This window comes from Pseudophryne corroboree, chromosome 10 (genome assembly GCF_028390025.1).
Source record: "Pseudophryne corroboree isolate aPseCor3 chromosome 10, aPseCor3.hap2, whole genome shotgun sequence".
Taxonomy (NCBI): Eukaryota; Metazoa; Chordata; class Amphibia; order Anura; family Myobatrachidae; genus Pseudophryne; species Pseudophryne corroboree.
In genome coordinates, this window is record NC_086453.1 from 248557033 (window position 1) to 248566165 (window position 9133).

Sequence of the window (9133 nt, forward strand, 5' to 3'; positions counted from 1 at the left end):
AAAAAGGTTTAAGTCCTTTACCCTGTATTCCAACCTTTTTATCTTCCATTTCCTTCCCCTTCTTCTCCGGGAATGATTTTTACGTCTTTATTTAGCACGATCTGGTGTCTATAAACATGGTCTATAACTCTGGTTCTATATTAGTTTACTAAATTGATCCAGAGCGGGATACTGAATGTACCCCCTTTGTATATACGGCTACTTTTGAGCTCATATCTAAGGTTTCCACATCACTATTACAATCATACCACCTTGGGCACGCCCGACACCATCTGATCTTGGAAGCTAAGCAAGGCTGGGCCCGGCCAGTATAAGGATGGGAGACCTCCTTAGAACATCGGGTGTTGTAAATGTATAGATGTTGGAACGAAATTGGAAAGATGCTCTACATGTTATGTATACATATTGGTATGTCGGATTCCGCCTGGTTCCAATTGCCTATATGGTTCACATGTTTTCTGTTTCCACACGTTTATATTGGGGCTCTCTCACCCCCAAAAAATCGCCTTGTGCATTATTTTATTATCCTAAATTAAGCCTCTGTTTTGTGGCTCCTTTTCTATTTTTGACCACCTCTCGATGAAAATCCTAACAGGTCCACATACTACAAATATTGGACATCGAGCTAAGTGTCATATACATAGGAATCCAATTAGCAATATGTGGTGCTCCTATATTTATTTATTTATCCATCTTATATCCATTCTATATATTTGTCCCCCCTTTTTAAACTATTGTGCCATATCTGCTGATTCTACCTTTTATTATTATCTTTTTTATGTATCCATGCTTGAATATGGAGCTGTGATAATCCGAGAGCCGAGGATCAAAATCAAAGAATAAACTATACCCGGGGAATTGTCCCAGGCGTTTAATCCTGACTCCAATAACATGGCCGCGGTGAATTTAGAACACATAGGAACAATAATAGCAGGAACTAGCAGACGGAGGATTTTGTTTCCTGCTTCACGTATGAAAGAAAAGGGTCCACCGCAATAAAGATCCCTTGTATGAGAACGGACTTGTCCCGCTATACGGAGCACGCGCAGGCGCACTCTGCAGAACTGGTCCACCGTAACCAAGACTACCATCACTAGAACGGACGCGTCCCGCTACGAGGAGCGTGCGCATGCGCACTCTGCAGAAATAGATACCGGATGTGGGGCGGATGTGAGGTCATACAATGCCCGGACCGGAAGTCACGGCTATATGATGTACTTCATGCCTTACACATGTTTTTATTATATTTCTTAAACAATATCTTCTAATATATGATGCCCTGATATGTATAAGTATTTGTTGTTGTCTTAGTATGCTTTATGGCCGTTTTTTGAATATGTTAACTAATTAACCACAGGAAGTGATGTAAGCACCACTTCCTTTACAGGCTGAGTATATATAGTAGTGCTGTCTCTAGTCTCAAATCACCCCTTGATGAAGTCCACACAGGACGAAACACGTTGGGTGCTACCTTGATCTAACCTCAAACACTAAGTTAAGATATTTACTCCTCTTTACTTTGAAATGTAATTGCTTTTATTCCTATAGATTTTATGTCCTACTTTTTATGCTCCTTTTCTATTGAAGCTTTTTATGAGCATTTTATGCGTTTTTTATGTATGTATTTTTCCTATATTGATTCCCACCTTTTTAATACCTAGGTTTGTTTTAGTGCTTCATAAATAAATGTTGTTACTTTTTTAAACTAAACTGCCTAATTTTTATAATACTATTTGGCACCAGTGGTCGCCTTCAGTACCTCATTCCCTGTCCACACACTTTTTCTCAAGGCATTCATACCAGTGCCTTATTCTACCTGAGGTAAATAGGCTGACGCCCTAACAAAATACAGGGAGTGCCCACTAAGCAGTTCTCGTTTATTTCATTTCTTATTCATTTTTCAGTCTTTTTAGTTATTTTACTTTTTGGTCCTGATACTAGTGTTGTAATTAGAGATACTGCATCTGTGGCGCTGACGGCTTCTTTGGTACACATATATATATATATATATATATATATATATATATCCTGCTCAAAAAAATAAAGGGAACACTAAAATAACACATCCTAGATCTGAATGAATGAAATATTCTTATTAAATACTTTGTTCTTTACATAGTTGAATGTGCTGACAACAAAATCACACAAAAATTATCAATGGAAATCAAATTTATCAACCCATGGAGGTCTGGATTTGGAGTCACACTCAAAATTAAAGTGGAAAAACACACTACAGGCTGATCCAACTTTGATGTAATGTCCTTTAAACAAGTCAAAATGAGGCTCAGTAGTGTGTGTGGCCTCCACATGCCTGTATGACCTCCCTACAACACCTAGGCATGCTCTTCATGAGGTGGTTTCCTGAGGGATCTCCTCCCAGACCTGGACTAAAGCATCCGCCAACTCCTGGACAGTCTGTGGTGCAATGTGGCATTGGTGGATGGAGCAAGACATGATGTCCCAGATATGCTTAATTGGATTCTGGTCTGGGGAACGGGCGGGCCAGTCCATAGCATCAATGCCACATGAGGTCTAGCGTTGTCTTGCATTAGGAGGAACCCAGGGCCAACCGCACCAGCATATGGTCTCACAAGGGGTCTGAGGATCACATCTCGATACCTAATGGCAGTCAGGCTACCTCTGGTGAGCACATGGAGGGCTGTGCGGCCCCCAAAGAAATGCCACCCCACACCATTACTGACCCACTGACAAACCGGTCATGCTGGAGGATGTTGCAGGCAGCAGAACGTTCTCCTTGGCGTCTCCAGACTCTGTCACGTCTGTCACATGTGCTCAGTGAGAACCTGCTTTCATCTGTGAAGAGCACAGGGCGCCAGTGGCGAATTTGCCAATCTTGGTGTTCTCTGGCAAATGCCAAACGTCCTGCATGGTGTTGGACTGTAAGCACAACCCCCACCTGTGGACGTAGGGCCCTCATACCACCCTCATGGAGTCTGTTTCTGATCATTTGAGTAGACACATGCACATTTGTGGCTTGCTGGAGGTCATTTTGCAGGGCTCTGGCAGTGCTCCTCCTGTTCCTCCTTGCACAAACGCAGAGGTAGCGGTCCTGATACGGGGTTGTTGCCCTCCTACGGCCTCCTACATGTCTCCTGATGTACTGGCCTGTCTCCTGGTAGCGCCTCCATGCTCTGGACACTACGCTGACAGACACAGCAAACCTTCTTGCCACAGCTCGCATTGATGTGCCATCCTGGATGAGCTGCACTACCTGAGCCACTTGTGTGGGTTGTAGACTCCATCTCACGCTACCACTAGAGTGAAAGCACCGCCAGCTTTCAAAAGTGACCAAAACATCAGCCAGAAAGCATAGGAGCTGAGAAGTGGTCTGTGGTCACCACCTGCAGAACAACTCCTTTATTGGGGGTGTCTTGCTAATTGCCTATAATTTCCACCTGTTGTCTATTCCATTTGCACAACAGCATGTGAAATTGATTGTCAACCAGTGTTGCTTCCTAAGTGGACAGTTTGATTTCACATAAGTGTGATTGACTTGGAGTTACATTGTGTTGTTTAAGTGTTCCCTTTATTTTTTTGAGCAGTGTATATATACACACACACATTTGCTCCTGCATAGCAAGCCTACAGATTCTAACTATATGAAACTACTACAAAACGTTGCAACTAGGCAGATCTATGTAGGGGTCCAGCCACACCGTACATAGATCTGCTTCCCAATGCTGATTATTTCTCTGACAATTAATTTGCAAGTGTCATATCCAGGATTAGAACCCACAACCTATTACACTGGAAACATGCACTTTACTGATAGAGATATCTGCTCTTGCATAGGAAGTGTGAGAATTCTAACTATATGAAGTTACTTGTAATTGTCAGAGAAATAACTTCATATAGTTGGAATTCTCATACTTCATTTATAGGAGCAAATAGATTCATCAGTAAGTTGTCTGCTTCCAGTGTATCTATAATAAAGAGGGTGTGATTTGTAAGGTGTAGTGACTAGTGGGGAAGTCGGCTACGGAAGAGATACCGGCTGCTGTCAATTAACTTAATTGATTAATGTTGCTGAACACATAGAACAGGAGGAGAGGTGCCCCCCTTCAAAGCAGGAGCCCGGCGGCAGCTGAATCCGTTGCCTCCCAGAGTTCTGCCTCTGGTGGGGAGAGTGCTCTGTCTGCTGTATATAAAAGGGGTGCTCTCCCTGTCTGCAGTATATGAAAATGGAGTGCTCTCTCTGTCTGCTGTATTTAAAAAAGGGGTGCACTCTCTGCTATATCTGAAAGGTGCTTTCTCTCTGCTGTATCTGAAAGGGGTGCTCTGTCTGCTGTATCTGAAAAGGGGTGCACTCTCTGTCTGCTGTATCTGAAAGGGGTGCTCTGTCTGCTGTATCTAAAAATGGGTATTCTCTGTCTGCTGTATATGAAAAAGGTATGCTCTGTCTCCTGTATCTGAAAGATGTGATCTGTCCGTCCATCCAGGGGCTCCACCCCAGTGTAAAACTAATATAATAAAAGCTAAAAACAAAAAGTCTAAAATTATAATTATAAAAAAATATATTTTTTTGGTTTGTGATGTACCCCAGTGTACTATACAATTTTTATTTTATTTTCATAAGTACTGTGACACTGCCGTTCAGACTGCAGTATATTATTTCCTACTCATACACATATTGTGCAACGCTGTTAAGCTAAACCGCAGTCTGTAATAATATATATTTCTGACTCATTTGTGTGACACTGTAACTGCCGGTGTATGATAGAAAAAATAATAATACATATTTTTTACTCATTTGTGCGACACTGTAACAACAGTGTGTGATATAAAAAATAATAAATATATTTTGATTTAAATTAATATTGTGTGCTGTGTCATCCCAGTATGCATCCAGGGACTGTAGCTGCTCCGTCCATCTAGGGGTGTTCTGTCAGTCCACCTACAACAAAATACATATATATATATATATATATATTGTGATGTATCCTCCCACTCCCAGTATACATCCTGGTGTGCTCCACCCAATTCAGGGTGCTGTGTCTGTAGCTCATATTCTTATGGTGTAACTTATTGTCCTATTTTCAAAATTCTCATCACCACATTGTTATTCATTCAAATTCACATTATTAATAATGATTATAAAATAACTAACTTTAAATTATATGAATATAACTAAACTCCCCACACTTGAATAGTGACCCTACTGCATTTCAAAGATTTCCTTCAGCAAGAACGTGATCCAAAATAAATTAAAGTAATGATTACAGCATCTAAAATATTGTCTTTTTTATTCTTCTTGGCCCAATTCATCTTTTTGTGAACTGAAATCTTGAGCCTTGCCTAATGCGTTGTTTTTTTAAAGACTTTTTTTTAATATACTGTTCTGTGTCAACCCAGTATACATCCAGGGACTGCAGCTGCTCCGTCCATATAAGAGTGTTCTGTCAGTACACCCAAAATAAAATAATTAAAAAAATATATATTTTGTGCTGTATCCTCCCAGTATACATCCAGGCATGCTCCGTCCATCTCAGGGTGCTGTGTCCATAGCTCATATTCTTATGTTATAACTTATTTTTCTATTTTTATAATTCTTCTTATCACCACATTGTGATTCATTCAAATTTATATTATTAATAATAATAATTATAAATGAACTAAATTTAAATTAAATTAATATAACTAAACTCTCCACGCTTGAATAGCAACATTCTGCATGTTGAATATATTTTTGAGGAACAGAAGAACTTAATCCTAATTTGAAAATAATTTTAAACTGATGATTAGCAAACCTTCTCCATGTCAAAGATATATCTGAGGAACAGAAGAACTTGATCCTAATTTTAAAATAATTTTAACAGATGATTACAGCATTTAAAAATATATTGTTACTGCCACGTGTTTGCTGCTCACTGCTATTGCTTAGCTTAGTCATTCAGCTACCTCGGTTCAATCTTTTTGCCTAAACTGGATAAAAACAATATTGTGAGCTGTGAGGTGTACAGAATATGAAAATGAGTGGAATGAATGTTATTGAGGTTAAAAATACTGTAGGAACAAAAACACCCCCAAATTCTGTTATTTTAGCTGTTTTTATGATTTATTTTTTAAAATCCAAAACCAAAACCCGCAAGGGCAGTTTTGGCAAAACCAATACATATCCAAAACACAAAGGAGATCCAAATCCAAAACCAAAACACAAAACCCGAAAAATGGCGTGTCGCACATTGTTAGTTTTTATTATGCATGAGTGTGATAGTCTGTGTATTATGCATGAGAGTGTGTGTGTATTATGCATAAATGTGACAGTATGTGTGTATTATGTGTGAGAGCGTGACGGTGTGTGTATTATGCATGAGAGTATGATGGTGTACTATAAATGAAAGTGTGACAGTGTGTGTATTATGCATGAATATGACTGTGTGTTTCTGTATGTGTAAATTATGCATGAGAGTGTGACAGTGTGTTTGTATTATGCATGAAAGTGTGACAGTGTGTGTGTATTATGCATGAGAAAGCAGGGACGTGCAGTCAGGGGAGGCAGGGGAGGCAGTGCCTCCCCTGTCATTAATAATTAAAATATTATAAAGAAGATACTTATGACACATATTCTGTGTCATGAGTATCTGCTTTATATTATCCTAATCATTACTAGTGTGTAAAATGGGTTTGGGAGGCACCGATCGTGGTGCCTCCCTGTCAGATAGGGAAAGGTATGGAGAGCGGGGGGCGGGCACGGGCGGGGCCTAGCAATGGGCATTAAAAGCCCATTAAAATAACATGGGAAAGCGGCACCATTAGTGGTGCCGCTTTCACACAGGGACGTGCTTTCAACCTATGAAAGCACGTCCCATGTCAGTCAGGCCACAGTGATTGGCCAGCGGATCCGTCACTGGATCCGCTGTCAATCACTGTTGTGGGCGCGGCGGAGGTGCGGGTGTCGGCAGAGGTGCTGGTGGCGATAGGCGGCGGAGGTGCTTGCGGCGATAGGCGGCGGAGGTGCGGGTGACGGAGGTGCAGGCGGCCGGGCGCGGGCTGCGGTGCAGAGTTTGGGCAGCGGAGCGGTACCAATTTCAAAAATGGTGCCATAGCGTAATTTTTGAAATTCAAGATGGCCGCCGCGAGCCAATCACGGCTCGCCGCGTCATCGCCCCACCCACTCCGGCTGACTTATATAAGTCAGTGCGAGGGAGTGGCTGTCAGTCCGACGGCGGAGGAGGAGCGGAGAAGAGCTCCTTTAGGCAGAAGACGTAGGAAGTCCTGGATGGGCGGCGGCTATGCAAAAGAGCTTAGCAGCCGCCACCCACCAGGTGAAGATGCTGAAAGCCCTGGGGAAGGCGGCGGCCGTGCAAAAGAGCTTAATGGCCGCCGCCTCCCAGGTGAAGACGCCGGAGGAAGACGCTGGAAGCCCTGGGGAGGTGGCGCCCCCCCAGGTGAAGACGCCGGAAGCCCTGGGGAGGCGGCGGCCATGCAAAAGAGCTTAAAGGCCGCCGCTCCCAGGTGAAGATGCTGTCAAATAAACTATTTTTTTTTAAAGAGACTAGTGTTTTTATTTTAATATTTTCTTTACAGGTGGAGAACAGGTGCCAGTAGGCCATTTATGTCCGGGCATGCTGACACTTTTGGTTCTCCATATGCCAGCATGCTGGGGCAGGCTTGCTGGGACCTGTTGGCCACCTGTAAAGAACAATATTACTGTTCTTTACAGGTGGACCACAGGTGCCAGCGGGCCATTTATGTCCGGGCATGCTGGTACTTGTGGTTCTCCAAGTGCCAGCATGCTGGGGCAGGCTTGCTGGGACCTGTAGGCCACCTGTCAAGAACAATATTAACAATGAACCCTGCACCCACCGCCACCAGGGGTGCGGGGCATAGCACTGTGCTGGTTGTTGCTCGGGAGAGGGACCCCATTTTCATTTTTTGGGGTCCCCACTTCCGAGGAATTCCAGCCCTGGGCTGACTGGTTTGGGGGGGCAGATTAATGTTATGGCAGGGGGACCCCATACCGAGTGTCTCCCCTGCTATGGCATTACCCCCCCTGGCTGGTTCTGCCCGGTGCTAGTTTCACGAATGTGGGGGGGGGCTACACTTTTTTTTTTTTTACCCCACTCTATGGGGAGGGGGGTGGGGGTGGCTGCTTGTGCCTCCCCAGCCACCGACCTCACCGCACGCCACTGTGAGAAAGTGACAGTGTGTTTGTTTGTGTGTGTGTGTCTGTTGTAGGCTTACCATACTATCCCTTTAACCAGGACACTCAGGAATTACACAGGTTCTATGACTGATTAAAACATGGTGAAATACTGGCTTGAATGAAGCCAACCACATAACCTGTGAAATGTTATGTTTAATGGGATAGTATGGTAAGCCTAGACCTGTATATTATGTGTTGCCATAACAAAATGTAAACCTAGGCAAAAGCCTAATCCCGGTCAAACTACACCACCATGCCAAATTTGGTGGAGCAAGGCACAAACAGACATACAGAACTTTCTCACTTATTATACATATGATCACAGCCGCTCATATTTTTTTTCATGGTTTTTTTTTTTAAATTCAATAAATTTTGTATTGGATTTTTGCCTTTTTTTTGTACAATTAAACAGTTATATATAAAAAAAAAGCAAAAAACAAAACAACACAACAGCAAGCTTACGGTTGTACATACAGAAGAAGTAAAACACAACATACGGATGTTGATCCCAGTCGAAACCAGTAATCAGCAAAGCATCAGTAACATAGCAATACAGCAGGTATGACATTACACGCCAGAAGTGCCAATAAAGGCATAGGTATATATAGCAATCCAAAACACATTTATAACAAAATATAAAAAAAGAAAAAGAAAATCACAGTTACAGTAACACGGCCAGCTACGGGCTACCCACCACATAAACCTCCCACAGAATGCTTGAGCAGCACTTAATCAGACAGCTCTAAAACTCAATAGTATTTATCCCTGAAATAGCGAGAACCCATCCACCTTCCCCACATTCTAATAAACTTTTTCTCTGCATTCCTGGCCACGAACACAATTTTTTTGTGTGTAATAGATACGTTAACCAGAGAGATCCAGGATTGTAGGGTCAGGGCTTCACTAGCCAGCCAGTCTGGCTATTCAGACCTTGGCCCGAGCACAGAGGTTTATAAGCATCTACTT

The 9133-nt window shown here is 42.5% G+C and overlaps 1 pseudogene; it reads left to right on the forward strand.

The window, feature by feature from the left end:
• The first annotated feature begins 234 nt into the window (after window positions 1-234).
• LOC134968392 (5S ribosomal RNA) lies at window positions 235-353 on the forward strand (annotated as a pseudogene).
• Window positions 354-9133: the final 8780 nt, after the last annotated feature.